This window comes from Columba livia, chromosome 1 (assembly GCF_036013475.1).
Source record: "Columba livia isolate bColLiv1 breed racing homer chromosome 1, bColLiv1.pat.W.v2, whole genome shotgun sequence".
Taxonomy (NCBI): Eukaryota; Metazoa; Chordata; class Aves; order Columbiformes; family Columbidae; genus Columba; species Columba livia.
Window position 1 is genome coordinate 140,115,083 of NC_088602.1, and position 17,407 is coordinate 140,132,489.

Genomic DNA, 17,407 nt, shown 5'->3' on the forward strand with positions numbered 1-17,407 from the left:
AAATAAATAGAGTAAATTGAATCTATGTATAAACATGAACCCAATTGGACAGGTGTTGCTCCACCAGAGCAAAGGCAGTGGTACCCCTCTGCCCTTTTATCTCCATTGGCACTAAATGTCTTCTGAGAAAACAAGGAAAGATAACCAGCTATCTGCAAATTTGAGTGTATTGCTCAACAAGTATGCGCGTAGGTAGCACCAGATGACCTTATTCTTGCTCTCATGACATAATTGCTGACAATACATGGGCAAGTTTGCTGGTTTGCCCTACACCCAATCCCTGACCTAGGACACAGAGGTCTCGCACCTTCTCGTCAGCTCCTACACAAAGGTTGTAAAGCCACAGCAAATTACGATTGTGCTTTTTAGTATCTATTAATATGTGAACAGCTTTTACAGGAGCCCTACTTTGAATAGATTGCTTTATTTGACCTGATGCACAATGACAATCCCATTCTTCCTTCCCCTTTTCACCCCTGCCCCGTACTCCCCAGAGCCTGGGTTATAGTCCCACGTGCAGCTGTTAGTGCATCCGGGGACCCAGCATGAATCGCCACACATCCCCAAACCACTGTGCTTGCGCCCAACCTTCCCCTGCATTGTATTTCCCCTCAGTAATATCTATATTCCTGTAAGTTTTCTCAAGCATACTCTACCATATCAGTGCCCTAAAATTAAGAAGGCATATGAAGCACTCCTGCAGTGCTAGTTAGTATGAACAGTAAATTCTGGAGAGCAGCTAACAGATAATTAATGACAACTAAACTTTTTTTTGTTTGTTTTTCCCCAAAAAGTGACTACAAGTTGAAAACCTCTATAATATGCTGCACTTTGCAGTCCTGTCTGTCTTACCACTCTCTTTGCCAAGTTTTTGTTTATAAATAGTGACACAATATGAAAGTGTTTAACTCTCAATTTACACACGCAGCCACGTTTTCTTTAAACGGTTCTCTTTGTTTTGCCCAAAGTCTGCGTAACTGTTCAAATATTCGCCACAGAGCTTGAATCTAGTTTTTGGCAAGAGGTGACTTAGGAACAAGTACAGGCCTGCATTCCTGAGAAACATGCTCTGCTCTTCCACACCAGGTGACTGAACTGAATGACATCTCAACCCCACAGAATCACAGAATGTCGGGGACTGGAAGTGACCTCGAAAGATCATCTAGTCCAGTCCCCCTGCCAGAGCAGGAACACCTGGATGAGGTTACACAGGAATGTGTCCAGGCAGGTTTTGAATGTCTCCAGAGAAGGAGACTCCACAACCCCCCTGGGCAGCCTGTTCCAGTGCTCTGGCACCCTCACTGAGAAGTTTCTCCTCATATTCAGATGGAACCTCCTGTGTTCCAGTTTGTATCCATTGCCCCTTGTCCTATCATTGGCTGTCACCGAGAAGATCCTGGCTCCATCCTCGTGACACTCACCCTTTACATATTTATAAACATTAATGAGGTCACCCCTCAGTCTCCTCCAAGCTAAAGAGACACAGCTCCTTCAGCCTTTCCTCATAAGGGAGATGCTCCACTCCCTCCATCATCATCTTGCTCTATGCTGGACTCTCTCCAGCAGTTCCCTGTCCTTCTTGAAGCCCAGATGCTGTCTTTCTCCATCACATTAACCCAACTGCATCAAACCTGCCCTCGCAGTGATATTTGCCTCCAGTCTTGTCCATGTACACCCCAGGTCCGAGGCTGATTATAAACAACCTCATTTTAGTTGAGTTGCAGGTGTTTACACCAGCGAAGCAAGTGTTCTCCTCTGAAGTCTGGGAAAGAGAAGACTGGGGAAGCTGTTTTCTGTTGTTTGCTTCACATGGGTGAAGGCTCATTTTAGGAGCCTTTCCCTTTGCAGATGAACAAGCTACGTGAAATTCTGGGTCCTTGCAAGTCCTAAGATGTAAGGCCATTGCCTGGAGAGGAGAATCAGCCCCGTAGTTCCATGACAGTTCTATCCCGACATACATTTGCTGTTTCATCTTTGCAACCTTCTAATATTCAGCAGACAAATGGTCTGCAGGGTGTCCTCTAAGGTCACCCTACGTCTGGCTGGGGCTCCGGGCTTGTTTTGGCAGGAGGCCTCCTCACGGAGAGCTCTGCCAGCACCTCGCTCTCCTCTCAGCTGGGAAGCCGGAGCTTTCGCGCCCCCCTCCCTCCCTGGCGCCCGAGCGGTGCGGCCCAGAGAAAGCGGCGATTTCTCAAGTGCTGCTTAAGCCATTTAGCTCGCTTCAGGTGACAGAAAACATCTCAAACAACATCCATCCACCAGGCGGTAGCTGGTCCCGGTGAGAGAGAGGAATCCCAGCGGGGATACGGCAGTACAGGAAACTATGTGAAACTCCCATGTGAGTCATGCGCTCGTCATCTACATCAGGTTTTTTCATGCATTTTACTGGGAAAGCTGGGGGGGTGAGGGGATGGAAAATGTTTTAGAGACATTTTTTATTTCAAATTTCTTTATGCCTGTTTTTTTTTTTTTTTCCCCTTGCCTAACTTTCCACCTTTTTGTAATAAAGCGTACACGAAGAGCAGATCAGATGAAAAAGTGATTACACCCTGTTGTAATGTCAAAAATATGCTTATTCAGCTAAACATGTTTTGAAATACTGGCAAAAAAAGCAGCCTGCTAAGTTCAGGCTGGAAGCAGTTTACATAGTTTCTGAGACTATTTCCTCTACTGTTCAATATATCAAGAACTCGTAGTGCTGCAGCAACTAGTGTTTTTCTGCCTCCGAAATATATCTCCCAAACAAAAGCTATGGTTTCAACATAACATGAATTTGCTCCCCGTCTACATGTATAAAAAATAACTGGGCAATAACTGGATTATTTTTTTGTAAACAAACCTCAGACATACATGGATTTTTTTTTTTAATCTTGAGGTTTTTTATTAAAAAAATGCTGAACTCAATATGGTGAGTGTAAGAATATAAAATACAAGCACCAAGCTAAAGTGTCTTGTGGGTTTTAAAAATTATTATTATTATTGTCTGCAGTTCCCAATGTAAGGAAACATACTTTTAAAGGACTTTATATTTTAAATGTTTTTTATTGCAGAAAAGGTATGTTGAGTTTTTCCATTAAAAAATAATCACGCAGTAACTCATAATTTGGGGGCGGGGGGGAATTTCAGAGTAAACTGTTACATATATTTTTTAAAAGGAAACTGTTTAATTTATTTAATTAATGCTGAAGCTAGAGTGTTGGGGGGGGGTTTGTTTTGTGTTTTTTTTTAATTAATACTTAATTGTTTGTAGCTGCTGTTAACTACCCTGAATTGCCAAGGAATACCCTTAGAGTTTTATTTCTTCAAATAAAATCTGAGATTGTATCTTACAAATACGTAAGATTGCTTTTTTACTTATTTTGGAAAAAGGGCCGTTGCCATAAAGGCTTGAGAACCGAAGTCTTTGTCTTTGCTCAGCACTCAACACAGGCCCAAAGTTACAGTCCCTGTACGTTAAGGCAGTATAAATGTTCAGTGATTCTGTTCACTTCAAACTGCACAGTATATTCCAGTTTCCTTTAAGTGACAAGGGAAATAACTTAGAGTTTTTAAATGGGGAGTGGCATTACAGCTTAAGTGAAGAGCAAGTACTGGATATAAAAGCTTTGACTTTTTAAAGTAATTGCCCCGGTCTTTCCCAAATAATTGCAATTTTCTGTTCATTTTCTGCTAATTGCATGTGCAGACAGATTCAGGCAAAACATCTGTGGTGGCTCTAAACAGGAGAATTTCCTACCAAGCAGTCAAGTTCCAGATGAGTTTTGTCCTGTTTTAAGCTTCCTTCTAGTCTGAGATTTGAATCCCTGTTAGCATCTTTCTGAAGAAACAACACCCCATTTTGTAGGTTCTGCCCATAGTACAAATAATACGTGAGTATATGAAAGCTGTGAGGCTTTCTGCTATGAAGTACAAGCTGAACACAAACCAGTGTGTCTTCTATTATTTTCACTCAGTGAGGAAAAAAATCCCTCATATTTTGTAGCTTTAAATCTTGATATTATAAAATGTAAAGTTGGGTAAGACATTTTTGGGTTATGCTGCGCTGCGGTTGGTTCGTTCCCTCAGACTGTAGCGTGAAAGATCCATAATGCTCACTAATCTTCATTCAATGAGATTTCATCATAGGAAATTCTAAGTAGGTTTAGGTAGGATAGCAGTTTTTGGATTAAAGATAATACATCTTAAAACAGCGAGGCGGAAATATAAAAGCAAATATAGAAAAGCCAATAAGGCATGAAACATTCACTAAAATAAGATCTAATGGTAGAAGTGTATTATGGTAGAATTAAAGTAATCCTTGATGTATTTTTTTTTCATCACCTGTTAGGTTTTGTATATAAATTCAATAAGATACATCTCCTGGAAACAGATTTGATTTGCTAGATTTATAGCTGCATGTGAGAGCTTTAGTCACAAGCATATTTAGATTGGGAGCAGACCAATACAGCTTTATTTTACAACACACGCAATACTAGGAATCCCATGCAAGCTTGTTCATGAATTTCTGCTGGATACATCTGTATAAAAACAAGCAAGCAGTATGTGCTTGGCCACTTTTTCAAATGTCAGAATAACCTTAAAAATATAATTGAATTAACATTGATTTCACTATTGCACCCCTTTTTCATTATTTATTTTATTTTAAAATAATTCAGAAGTTCACATAGACCAAAAAAAAAAAAAAATGGAAGGCATATTTTAGGGTCAGCATTCATAGTTATGTGGAAGAAACTAATGTCATATGACAAAATGCATAAACATTGCTAGTCAAGCAGTCCTATGCTAGAAGTAAATACATACACAAAAAGCCGTGTTTCAGTAACAATGAATGTTGTGAGAAAAGGAAAGAAAAGCTGAGAAATAAGTTAACACTTAACCAGATCACTTTACATTTCTGGTTGGTTGATTTTGACTTTTTAAATTCATTGAACAGAGGACTGTTTGGGGTTTTTTTTTTCCGCTTTTCCCACTATTTTTCTACTTAGATATCAGCCTTTCTTCCCAGGAGTGTATGTCTTCTTCCAGAATATGTGAATGCTGCTTTTAGATGGCTTAGATAAGAAGAAGATGACTTTTATTCAGAGTAAAAACCGCAGTTGAGTGTTTGGGAACCACATTAAGAAGGAAGCTCCAGGACTTTCTCATCTCCTACGCCCTTTTTTTTTTTAACTTGCCGTTTCACCTTTCAAAATTAACACTGTGCATTGTAAACACAGCAATTTAACTCTTCCTACTTTTTCTTCATTAGATCACTTACCGAATTTTTCCCTAATTATGGGAGTGCAGGGTTGTGAGTTGCACCTTTTCCAAAGAAACAGATTTCTTTTAAGTGAAAAATGTTATCAGAAGTAACCTGACGTTCTGTAAGAAAATGAAAGAGCTGCTTTCACTTTCAGGTTGTTTGAGGTTTTTTTCATTGAAAATTTTCACACACTAGCCAACAATTCAAGTTGGTTTGGGACATTTGTTCCATGTAGGTCAGCTAGGATTCCAGAATGTGATTTTAGCGTCGTTTTTTTATGAGTGCATTTGTTGAGAAGTTTTATAGGAGTCCTGAGATGAGACAAGAAGGAAAAATTTTATAGGGAAGAACTTGAATTTTCATTTCTCCAGATGAGAAGAGTGCCTTTGAAAGTCTGCTTCACTCCTTTACAAATTCTGTTTGGATTATTTGAACGTTTTATCTCCTAGAATCAGTTTTCCAGCCTTGATCAAGCTTGCCCTGAGCAAGGTTGGTTTCAGATTATAGCACTGTACTAAGAACATTTCACCCCAAATGGTGATCACTATTCCATTGAGAAGATGCTGGTCCTCGTACAGGAAGCCATGTTATCAAAGTTTTGCCCATTATCATCATACTTTGAGAATAATTTGTGTCTAGCATATCTTCAGGCAACTGTTCGCTGCTTCACTGAAGCACACTGCATCTCCTATTGGAAACTGCCATCTGACCACGCTTTGGTTCAAGATCTTTGCTGTCTGCATCATTATGCTACAATGCAGAAGCTTATTCTTCCAAAGATCCAGCCTGCCTATCAGTGCTCAAGGTTTCCTCTTGCTATGAAAAAGGTATTTATGGTTAGACATCTTTGCAGTGAGGTCTTAGAAAATAATTCACCTTGGAAAACAATTTTCTTTTCAAATACCCTTACATTTAACTTCACAGCTCATGTTTCCCATGATCTGGGGGTTTATCCCACTTGCAGTTTTGCTTCCATAGGTAGGTTAAAGCAGTGCTGCAACTGGTGTGCCTCAAAGATGCTGGCAAAAGTTAACATTGGCATTCATGTTAATACAGGTTTCTTTGAGTAATGATATTCAGCTCTAGGCACTCTTCAAAACACTTAAAATACTTGAGCAACAAGGATGAAAATTCAGAAGATGTAGAACGAATTGAACAAAGTGCTACTAGAATAATAGTCATCCGAAATAAGAACAAACTGGTATCGACAAACATTTGGGCACCTCACTACGGTAAAGACATTGAGGTGCTGGAGAGAGTGCAGAGAAGGACAATGAGGCTGGTGAGGGGCCTGGAGCACAAGTCTGATGAGGAGCGGCTGAGGGAACTGGGGCTGTTCAGCCTGGAGAAAAGGAGGCTGAGGGGAGGTCTTATCGCTGTCTACAACTACCTGAAAGGAGGTTGGAACATGGAGAGTGTTGGTCTCTTCTCCCAAGTAGCAAGTGATAGCAGAAGAGGAAATGGCCTCAAGTTGCACTAGAGGACGTTTAGGTTGGATATTAGGAAAAAATTGTTCACGGAAAGGGTTGTCAGGCATTGGAACAGGCTGCCCAGGGAAGTGGTGGAGTCACCATCCCTGGAGGTGTTTAAGAGATGCAACAGATGAGGTTCTCAGGGACATGTTTTAGTGCTAGAGTTAGGTAAATGGTTGGAGTCGATGATCTTAAAGGTCTTTTCCAACATAAATGATTCTATGATTCCAGTAAGAGCACTATGGCCTTCCCCCGCTGTCCCAAACACGGATCCTCCCAGCTCTGGTAGCGTAAAAGAAACGTGCATTCTCTGTGGCCTTTCAGCCTTCCTTTTGTGCAAAATGATGAGGAAAGTTGATGACACTTTGGCCTGGCAAGTATTTGCGATGGTCACTTGGTAGTGCGGTCACTCACCCTTGGTTCAGAACACCTGAGTCCGTCCATGTGGACCACTGAGCAGCCACCAGGTTCAGCAACCGTGAGTCCCAACCCACACGTGCTGCATTCTGCTCCAACACTGAAAAGGGAAGACTCAGCAACGCGTTACACCTTCCCCTAAGGCACTACTGGTATTGTCAGCTCCGCAGTTCAAAACTTATGAGTCAAACCTCCCTCAAATCTTAATATTTACTTAGAACAAAGATATTAAAGGATATAAAATAGTTTGGTTTGGTTTGGTTTGGTTTGGTTTGGTTTGGTTTGGTTTGGTTTGGTTTGGTTTGGTTTTTAACTGGTTTTATTTTATATTGTGTTCCAACACTATAATGCTAAGAAAACAAGTTTTATTAAACTGGGATAATGGGTAATGTTACATAACCCCCTAGCACATGGTAACACTCGCTTTAAAACTTTGCCTTGTCAAGAAGGAGGCATGTGTATTTGGCAGAAATACATTCGGTTGGGTCTTTTACTTTTGTTTTTTAACACACTCATATTGTAAATCTGTTAATATTAGTTCCTTATATTCTCATTAGGTTGTGAGCTATGGCAAACGTTTGCCACTGCCAGTGAAATCAAGGGGAAAGGTGCTTTCAACATACAATGCCTATATATACGGTACTTTATAAAGCCGAGTAACTTGAAAATCCAGGTTCTCCATCTCTCAGTATGGGCACCCAGCATGGATGCGATACTTGTGCCAAATTCATACTCTTTAAAAGGTGGGTAGTATCTGTCCTTCAGCTCACGGGATTTCCGTGAAGATAAATCAGTGGATCTCTGAGAAGCACTCCAGGACTACAATGGTAAGAAGTGTCACAGGAAAACCTTGTAATTCAGGCTTCGGTGGGTAGTTTGAGAAGCATTCAATAAATAAGACATGGGGCTGTGTTCAGCAAGGAGAAATCAAAATAGAGTAGCTGCTAATATTGGCATTGTTTTGTTCCTTCCATTGAATGAAGCTGGGACCCAGCAGAAAAGGTGGAATACAGGCCTATGATTGAGAATTCTGTCATACGGGGGCTGTACACAAGAAATGCTGCTGCACAGTACATATTACTCCTATGTTTTCTGTGTGACTCTATACTCTTTAATCCTGTTTGGACAAGATTAACCCCTGTTTTAACACAGTTTTAACACATGTATGCATGTGTATATGTGTGTGAATGAAATGCTTGTGCACGTCATTTTTTGCAAGTTAGAGGGGGCTTAAGAGCAAACTCCATAAACAGAGCTATTATCTCGTAGCAGTCTACTAACATCCAAATGAGTCATCAGGAGTGGAGTTTTCTGAGCCATTGCACAGTGTCCTCCTCTTTGAGCCAACTGATGGCAATATTCCCTATTTAAAGCACCTCCATAGAGAAACAAAATAGAGTTGCTGGTGATTGCATCTTTTCTCTTGACAATGTCCTGTCTTCTCAGCACTGTCACTCTCCTGCCTGCACCCATTTGCTTCCCCAGCCAAGAAGCCCATTTTTCTTTTTGCAAATAGTTTTAGCTTCCCGGCTGTGACTGAGAGTCTACTCCCGCCTTCTGCACCCAACTTGCTGCCCTTGCTCTGCCGGGCTCTATCAGTTTACTGTTGGCCTTCTCCCTTCTCTTTTTGGTTTGGTATCTTTAGTTCTTCTTCTTCTGAAGAAGTGTTTTGTGTGTGGACATCCTTGGCTGGTGCTTGAAATACAGATAATGGGCATTTCAGAGCCTCTTGTTCACTCTTCACACTGAAGTTTGTTGTGCTTAAAAGCATAAGATACCAGGAATGAGAAAGATACCAGAGGCATTTTAGCTTTGAGAAAAGGAGGCTGAGGGGAGACCTGATCACTCTCTACAACTACCTGAAAGGAGGTTGTAGCATGGAGGGTGTTGGGCTCTTCTGGTGCTGGAGTCACCATCCCTGGAGGTGTTCAAAAGGCGTTTAGACAAGGTTCTCAGGGACATGGTTTAGTGCTAGAGTCAGGTTATGGTTGGACTCAATAATCCTGAGTGTCTCTTGCACCTGAAATTAACTGAAACCAAACAACTTCCACTAGGCTGTCTGGATGCAAGCGGGAGAACTATGGCAAGCCAAAGACGCTTGTTTCGTGGCACCCAGATTGGTGCTTCTGATTCAGCTGATGGCTGAATTAAGAATTCTGGTGTAGAGCATGCGGTGGTTTTAGATGCCATCTCATCAACCCGGACAGATATGAGAGGAAGCAGCATGTTTAGCACAAGTGAGATCTTTGGGAATTTTTCCTGTTAATCTCCAGCAAGTCCCTAGCAAGAGTACACGAGCTGAAGTTTTCAAATGTTTACAGCCTGGCTAGAACGAAGCAGCAAAATCAACTTCCTTAACAGGCCACCTCCCGTCCTAATCTCTGCTCCAAACATGGGGATTCAGGAGCTTCTCAAATAAAAGGTTTTTGTAATTTGGCGGCACGGACCAAACAGTTGATAGGCGCGTTCTTGGAAAGGTCTGAGCTGTTTGGCTGCAGATTTTCAAATAAGTTATCCCTGAGGCACACACCTGGTGAGGGAAATTTTCAGCCAAACCGTTCTAAGTTTGGCAGTTTTTAAGCAACTGAAAATGCAGTCTTACAATAGGAGGCATCTGGCAATCATACCACTTGGCAGTTGGGCTGGCCCCACCTATCATATTTTGGATCACTTAATAATGTAGTGAAGATTTTTAAGGGAGTATTTTTTCCATTTGAATTTAGTAAGATGCAACTGTGCAGCTTCCTCATACTCTGAGCTACAAAGCGTAGAGGGATCATTTCAAGCAAGCATGTCAAGTTTGGAATGACTAGCCAATTCACATAAGCATCATAATACTGAGAAGTCTGTAATTGAACATGCATGTAAGAAATGAGAAAAAACAGACTAAAATCGTTACTGACTTTTCCAATTTTAACACCCACAGTATACCTTTAATTATTTTTAAAACATATTTTCGCTTGTTCTAAAACTTATTTTTGAAACGAGAAATTAAGTCCTACTGATGTTCCATCCATGCAGGTCTATTTGGTTAGTATTAGCTCTGACAATGTCATGCTGCTTTAAACAAGAGAAAAGCAATAAATATACAAGAAAGCTGCTGATAAAGAACATCTTTACATGGGCAACTTTCACTTGTTTTAACAAAATATTTGGTATCTGTTTTTGTGACTACACTTAACAAACTTCATAAGAGAGAACAGCAAGTTTTTTTTATTCATTTTAAGCCAAGGATTTATTACCATTTTTACAGGTAAAAGATTATATCCTCCAAAGAATACTGTAGTCTCTAAAAGAAATACATACCTAAACAATTTGGGCCTGCCTTCATAAGCCCTCATGGGCTAGGATTTGCTCGGTATGCTTTTTGTTTGTTTATTTACTTTTAGGTGCCAACTCAAATGCAAAACATTTTCTCTTTGTACTGCATGGCAGAATAGACTTTATTCTGATCTGTGAAGGGGTGAAACTTTTCTCGATGGTGGTAGTTATAGAATCGTTTTGGTAAGTTGCCCAGTGTGGCTTCACATATTACAAGGATAAACAGATTACACCCAGTAAAAACTTTTAGAGAATGTTGGTAGCAGGAAGGCAAACACTAACATTTTTCATCCCTGGTCAGACCACTGGTGTTTCAGCTCTCTCCCTAATCTCTGTCATCAGAGCAATTACCAAATGCTTTAGAGGAAACAGAGGGACTCTGCTAGATGTGTGTATGCTAATACATAGATGGGGGAAAGTTCTTTCTAATACAAAGCATCTAGTGGGTGGTAACAGGGTCCTAAAACTGGGGCCCTGTAAATGGATTTGTTTCATTTCGCAGCACCTCCTTTCTGTCCTTGCTCAGAACATTAATTAATATGCTGAATAATACCAATGGGATTACAGCTTGTCAGGACAAACTTGGTACCAGGTTCTGAATTGACCACACTGAGGAAATAAAGACTAAGTAGCCTAGTTCATACAAGGATAAACTCAGCTTGTTGGAGCTGCCTGGCAAGTAATATCCAGAATTCATACTCTGTGAAAAAGGTTTTTAATAAGTCAAATGAAGCACAGAATCACAGAATGTCAGGGATTGGAAGAGACCTCGAAAGATCAACTAGTCTAGTTCCTCCTGGAGCAGGAACACCTGGATGAGGTTACACGGGAATTTTATCCAGGTGAGTTTTGAATGTCTCCGGAGAAGGACACTCCACAACCTCCCTGGGCAGCCTGTTCCAGTGCTCTGGCACCCTCACTGAGAAGAAGTTTCTTCTCATATTTAAGTGGAACCTCCTGTGTTCCAGTTTGTACCCATTGCCCCTTGTCCTATCATTGTTTGTCACCGAGAAGAGCCTGGCTCCATCCTCGTGACACTCACCCTTTACATATTTATAAACATTAATAAGGTCACCCCTCAGTCTCCTCTTCTCCAAGCTAAAGAGACCCACCTCCCTCAGCCTTTCTTCATAAGGGAGATGCTCCACTCCCTTCATCATCTTTGTGGCTCTGCACTGGACTCTCTCCAGCAGTTCCCTGTCTTTCTTGAACTGAGAGGCCCCGAACTGGACACAATAATATATGTGTCTGTGGCTTAAGAAGAAGAAGATAGCTTCAGTTTAGTACACAGTCCATCTATTTTGCACGTCCCCTAGCCAAATAAAGTGCTCATCTGCAGGAAAAAAAAAAAAAAAAAAAAAAACATAAGGCTTTGCTTCTGCTGTGCCACACTAACTATTAATGAAGGAAATTGAAGATTAAATGGGCATAAATAACCAAACAGATGTAGATGAAACCCCGGGATAACTGCATTTAAAACCAGGGATATAATTTTGTTTAAAAGGGTTAAAAAACGCCAGCACGGGCTGGTCAGGAGTCCGAACGGGGTCGGCAGCAGCATCCGCAGGGCCGGCAGGGCGGCGAGATGTGTTTTCCATGATGATTGACACTGCAGCCGCTGCTGCATCACGCCGGTCACGTGACCGGGGGTGGTGGTGGTGGTGTGTGTGGTGGTGTTGCGGGGGTACCCGCAGCGGCGGGGCCGCGCTCCCGCCACGCCGGGCGCGCTCCCGGCACCATCAGCTTCCCCACAGCTCGGGATCGCCCCGGGCCCACCGCCCCGGGCCCACTTGCCCCAGCCTGGCGGCCGCTCCCGGCCACCCAAGGGCCACGACCGAGGGGAGATGCTCGAAGAGAAGGAGCTGGGTAGTGGGTGCGCAAGTGGCCCCTGAGCGCAGGGGCAGCTCATCGCATCCGCGCTCCGCGTCACTCACGGAGGGGCTGGTTGCTGGAACAGGGGTTGTCACAGCCGGAGTTTGCGTAGAGTGAATCTTGCAGGAGATTTCGGTAACTAAATAGTAGTTAGAAATACAGCCTTTTTCCCTTTTGAGACAAAACAAACAAACCAACCCCCCAAACCCAGAACAACAGCAACAACAACAACAAACCCAACCAAACAAAAAAAACCCCAAAACACAAACACCCCCCCCCAACAAAACAAAAACGGGAAAAAATAATAATTAAAAAAAAACAGGCATCTGTTACAGTTAGAACTGAAAAACAAGTGCTTGGGAGAAAAAAAAAAACACAACAGAATAATCTGAAGTTTAAGCTCTCTCTGATTATTGTTAAATATTTTGATTACTGTATACAGCGTATTTATTACTTGTCTTCATTTGTGTTTGAGGATCTGAGGCTCTGCAAGTTAATCACAGCGTTTCAATGTGAAATATTTTCATAGTTTGGAGCACTTGGATGAGTTTAAATTACACATTTTACTGGATCTTAATTGCAATATTTCTTTATATAAATAACTTTGTAAATATTCTTTTAACCTCGCTGCTCGAAAATACATTAATTTGCAATGACGCTAAAATTTATAAGCAATTTTTATTTTTTTTTTTCCCCCAAATGAAAAGCTAATGATGAGTGGATTGCAGCGAACTCCCTTCAATAGTTTGTGGCTATTCAGGGCCTCGCAAAAGGACTCACGTGGTTGCCTAACTACACAAAAATAGCAGAATTAATATTCACTCCGAGTTCCCAGGCACCAGCCCGGGGAGGGGGGGCATCCTGCGAGCCCCGAAGCCGTGGGAAAGAAGGAGTTAAAGCGGGGCAGCCTCTCCAGCCAGGCAGCTTGGACACACAGCGCAGGCCTTGCCTCTTTTCGCACCCCCCCCCCCCCCCCCGCCCTTTTTTTCCCCCCCCCTCCCTTCTTAATTAATCATACGCTGCTTCACAATTTAAATATGGAAATGGCGAGCCATTCGCAATTATTAATGAGCCTCCAGGCTGTCCTGTGGCGCTTCCAGACAAGCTGTGTCAGCCCGCGGGGAAGCAGCGCGGCATCTCCCTTTCTTGATGCGTGTGTGAAATTTATGTGCACAAAAGGCTCCTCCTTATCTATGCGCAGGCTAAATAAATAAATAAAGGCTTTTGTTCGCCGGGCCACTCGCACATGACTGTTTTGACTAAAAAAAAAAAAAAAAAGCCCGCTCCGCGTTATTTGTACATTACAGTGGCTGGAGAACAGGGCGGGGGGGAGCGGGGTGGGGAAGGACGGGGGCGACGTCCCTGGGCCTGCGCTACCTGCTCCGTGCGGCCGCTGCGTCCCGCTGCAACCAGCCTGCTGGGCCGCCGGGGGAGAGGGGGCGCCTTTACGAATTAAATAAAATAAAGATACCCCCCACACACACATACACACGCACCCACCCCACCCTACGAGGCAGAAATAAGAGCGCCGAACAATAAAACTTTGCCCTAGCCTGACACCCGCTTTGCTGCCAGCGCCGCCACCCGAGCCCGGCAGCCCGGGCGCTGCGGACAACATGGCCGATGCTCGGGCTCCGCGCCCCGGGACGGAGCGGAGCGGAGCGGAGCGGCTCTCCAGCGCCCGGCCGGAGGGGGTGGCTCGGAGGATTCAAGCGGCAGCATCCCTATTTATTTATTTCTACACCCCCCCCCCCCCCCTTTTTTAGTCTTTTTTTTAGTCTTTTTTTTTTTTTTTCTGCCGGTATGTCAACTCTCCATTCAATGCAGTGTACGACTAGGTAAAAAAAGAAAATACACCCAAACTGTAACGGGCAACTAGTTTAATTAGCCTAGTTTTGAATTTGTTATTTATTTATTTATTTGTAGAGCTTTTATAAATGAGGAGCGGCGCAAGGTGGGAGGAGGAAGCGAGGAGCGGAAGGGACAGGGAATGAATGGTGAGGGATAACAAAGAGTCAGGTGCAGTGCTGGATGGGCGTCCTCACTATTGCTCATAGAAGGACTTTTTTATTTTATATATATAGATTTTTTTTTTAATCACTCCTGTAGCGATTAAATGAGAAAACTGAATAGCTGTGGAAGGAAAAGCCAGGTTCCTAAACGGCAGCTATAGGCTTTGAAAGAAGCTTATGCATTGTGTCAGGGAGAGCCTGTTCGTGTAGTGATGGAGAAGAAGGTACCATCCCGTCCTGCGGGACAGCAGTACGTACAGACACGGCTGACTTTGGTTTTCCCGCTCCAAAATAGTCCGCTGCTTCACTGGGTGAAGGTAAAAAAAAAAAAAAAACAAAAAAACAAAAACCCTCTAACGCGTTTTTGCAAGTTTGCCATGTTAGATAAGAGCGTGACTTTGATGTCTTGATGCAGTTGCAAAGCGAGACAAAGCGGGGCAAAGACAGGGATTTCAGCTGCAGCTGGGGGGTGCGGTGGGGGGGTGGGGGGGGTAAGATCAGGATCTGATAAACACCGCTGAAAAATGGCAGGAGAATAATGTTTACTTTTGAATATATGGCCTGCTGCCAGGTTGGCGCTGGTTTTTAGGTTAGCAGAGGTTGGAGGAAGGGCCAGACTGAGGCGTGGCTAGCTGCTGTCAAGGAAAGGGAAAAAAAAAAAGGGCTGCAAATTGCTGTTCTCAGCTTTTTTTCTCTCCATCCACCTCTCTTCCTTCCCCCCCACCTCCCTCCCGCCCCCCCCCCCCCCCCGAAAAAAAAAGGCAGTGCTTTCTCTTAAGGCTGTTAAAAATGATGCAGAATTTTAACCATCTGCTGTACCAGTTTCTCTTTGCTGGTGCTGCAAAGCTGTATTTTTGTAAAGGGAAGAAACTGCAAAGCTTTCCAAATAGAAAGCTACTTTTTTAAGCACTTAAATATTTCACGAAATAGTGTCTTTAAAGAAAGATTCTTTTTTAATTGTGAGTTGACAGAACTGAACCGTTTTTAGCCTGTCGTGATGGGGTTTTTCTCTAAAAGGGACACAAGTGTACAGCTACAGCACGGCGTCCCGCTGCTTTAGAAATGTTGCGTGGGCAATAGAAGACTCAAGAAACGGACAGTGATAGAGTCTGATAATTTTCGTAGATTATGATATTTTTTACCCCCCCACAAAGCTTTTTGTGGAAGTGAGTGAGATATAGCTGAATGCAGCAAAGTCATTTCTTGCACTTGACCAGCTGTGTATGCACGGATGGGAGTGAAATTATTTAATGAGCAGCAGGGAGACTGGCAAGGGAATCTTGTAGCTGATGCGGCCCCCTGAACTCTAGTAATATGTCCAGTGCATGAAGGAAGAATATTTCTAAATAATACTACTACTACTACTAATAATAATAATAATAATAATAATAATAATAGATGGGAAAAATGCTTTTGAAGTGGTGAAGCTTGAAGAAGAAAATCGCAGGAATCTTTAATGTATTCTTACTTCTCATAAATTAGATTAACTGTTTGAGTGCCGCGAACAGCAAATTAAATCTTTCAGATATTCATAAATCAGAACTTAGCATTTGTCTGGAGTCAGAGCTAAGAGAATTGAAGGTTATTGCCTCATAATTCATCTACATATTTAAAATCAATTAGCAAGTTATTGGAAAAAGAGATTGTAGTGAAGTATTCGAGGCATGCAGTTCCTTTGAAAATGCAGTGTGGGTTTTCTCTTTTAAGATCTGTCAATACCAGATTGTTACCTAAAGCCACTGGTTATTATTTGTAACTGAGAGGGCTGTATTTTCTTTACATGAAACATCTACAATCTACGAGTATATGCTAAGGAAGGCATTTACTTTCTGAAGCCCACGTAGAGGCCCAGTTAAACCTTTTCATTCAATTTTAATTAAAGAGGAAATAAAAAAAGATACTATATTATAGATATGTTGTAAATTTTCTTATTTTTAAAGCTGGAGGGCTGTATTTTGTCACCTGTTGCCTACCACCGAAAGAAAAGGGGGGGGGAAACATTTGCTGATCATGCAAGCTTTTGCATGGAACTTGCTGTTTGTCATTTTATTACCGTACAGTAGAGAAAATAGCCTCTTTTTTTCCCCTATGCTCTGAGGTGCCACATAAAATTATACAACATGTTTGCTTCAGATAGTGCCAGAGAAGCATAATGAGGTGTTTAGTCACAGCTTGGATGCGGTATTGGTAGAAAACAGCGCAGGAACTGTGGGCTAGATTTTCAAGGGAATAGTCCTTGTAATGCAAGGCTGCCTAAATCCCAAGCTGGTATCCAGGCAATACCAAGACACTAAATTCTCTGTTGGTTTTTTGTTAGGCTGTTGTCTGCTGATCATCTTCCTTTTCTTGATTTTGGTGTTGCTTTTTCTTTTTTTTCCCCTCTTTTCCTGTGTTAACCCTCGGATTTCTGTTTGCTCCCCATCTTGCAGAGCACCTTCATAAATACGAATGCAAACAGCCTGGAGTAAGTGTGCTTTTCTGACATGGAATATGTGGATGGGAGGGCTTTGTTGAGTGACTGTTATAAAGCAGTAAAATACTAGCGTGCTAATATTTTTTTCATACTATGTATTTGGATTTAAAAGTCAGTGTTGTGTATCGGAGCACTCCGGTATGATGAAAGGTACACATATCACCTAATATTCTGCAGTTCAGAGAAAAAAAGGTTTCTGCGTGAATAAACATGTCTACAAATACTATAGTATTGATATTATTCTGCAGGTTAATTGTATTTTTCTGTCTGTGTGCAAAATATAGCACATGGACTTTATCTAACCCTGCATTATGCAGGCGCTGAGATTTCAAAATTGTGTATTTGAAACCTCTTAGGATCTAGGACTATTTGAAACTGTGAACATCCTTACTGATAGGGTATCATTTGTTTGTAAGAGTGTTTTTCTGTGGTTGTGGGATCTTACATAAATAAACATGTAGTAGGTGCTGGGAGTACAAAATTCTTTTGGCTTTGGCATTATTTAATAAACTGTCTGTAATATATGTCATCATCCCCTAACGCACATCTCAATATAACCATAATGTTTTTCTTTTAATATCAATTTGCACTTTCAGCA

General features: G+C 42.1%; 1 protein-coding gene across 3 annotated transcripts in view; it reads left to right on the forward strand.

Annotated features, from left to right (window-relative positions):
• LOC110364013 (uncharacterized) overlaps window positions 1-17,407 on the forward strand; it is a 272,131-nt gene that overhangs the window by 130,496 nt on the left and 124,228 nt on the right. The window contains exon 1 of one of the 3 annotated variants that reach the window (XM_065033618.1): window positions 14,098-14,653. The exons of 1 other annotated variant lie outside the window; for it this stretch is intronic. The gene's annotated coding sequence lies outside the window, so the exon portion shown is untranslated. Of the gene's footprint in view, window positions 1-14,097; window positions 14,654-15,747; window positions 16,801-17,407 lie in introns of those variants that run through there. One more of the 3 variants, XR_010466785.1, reaches the window with a different exon arrangement.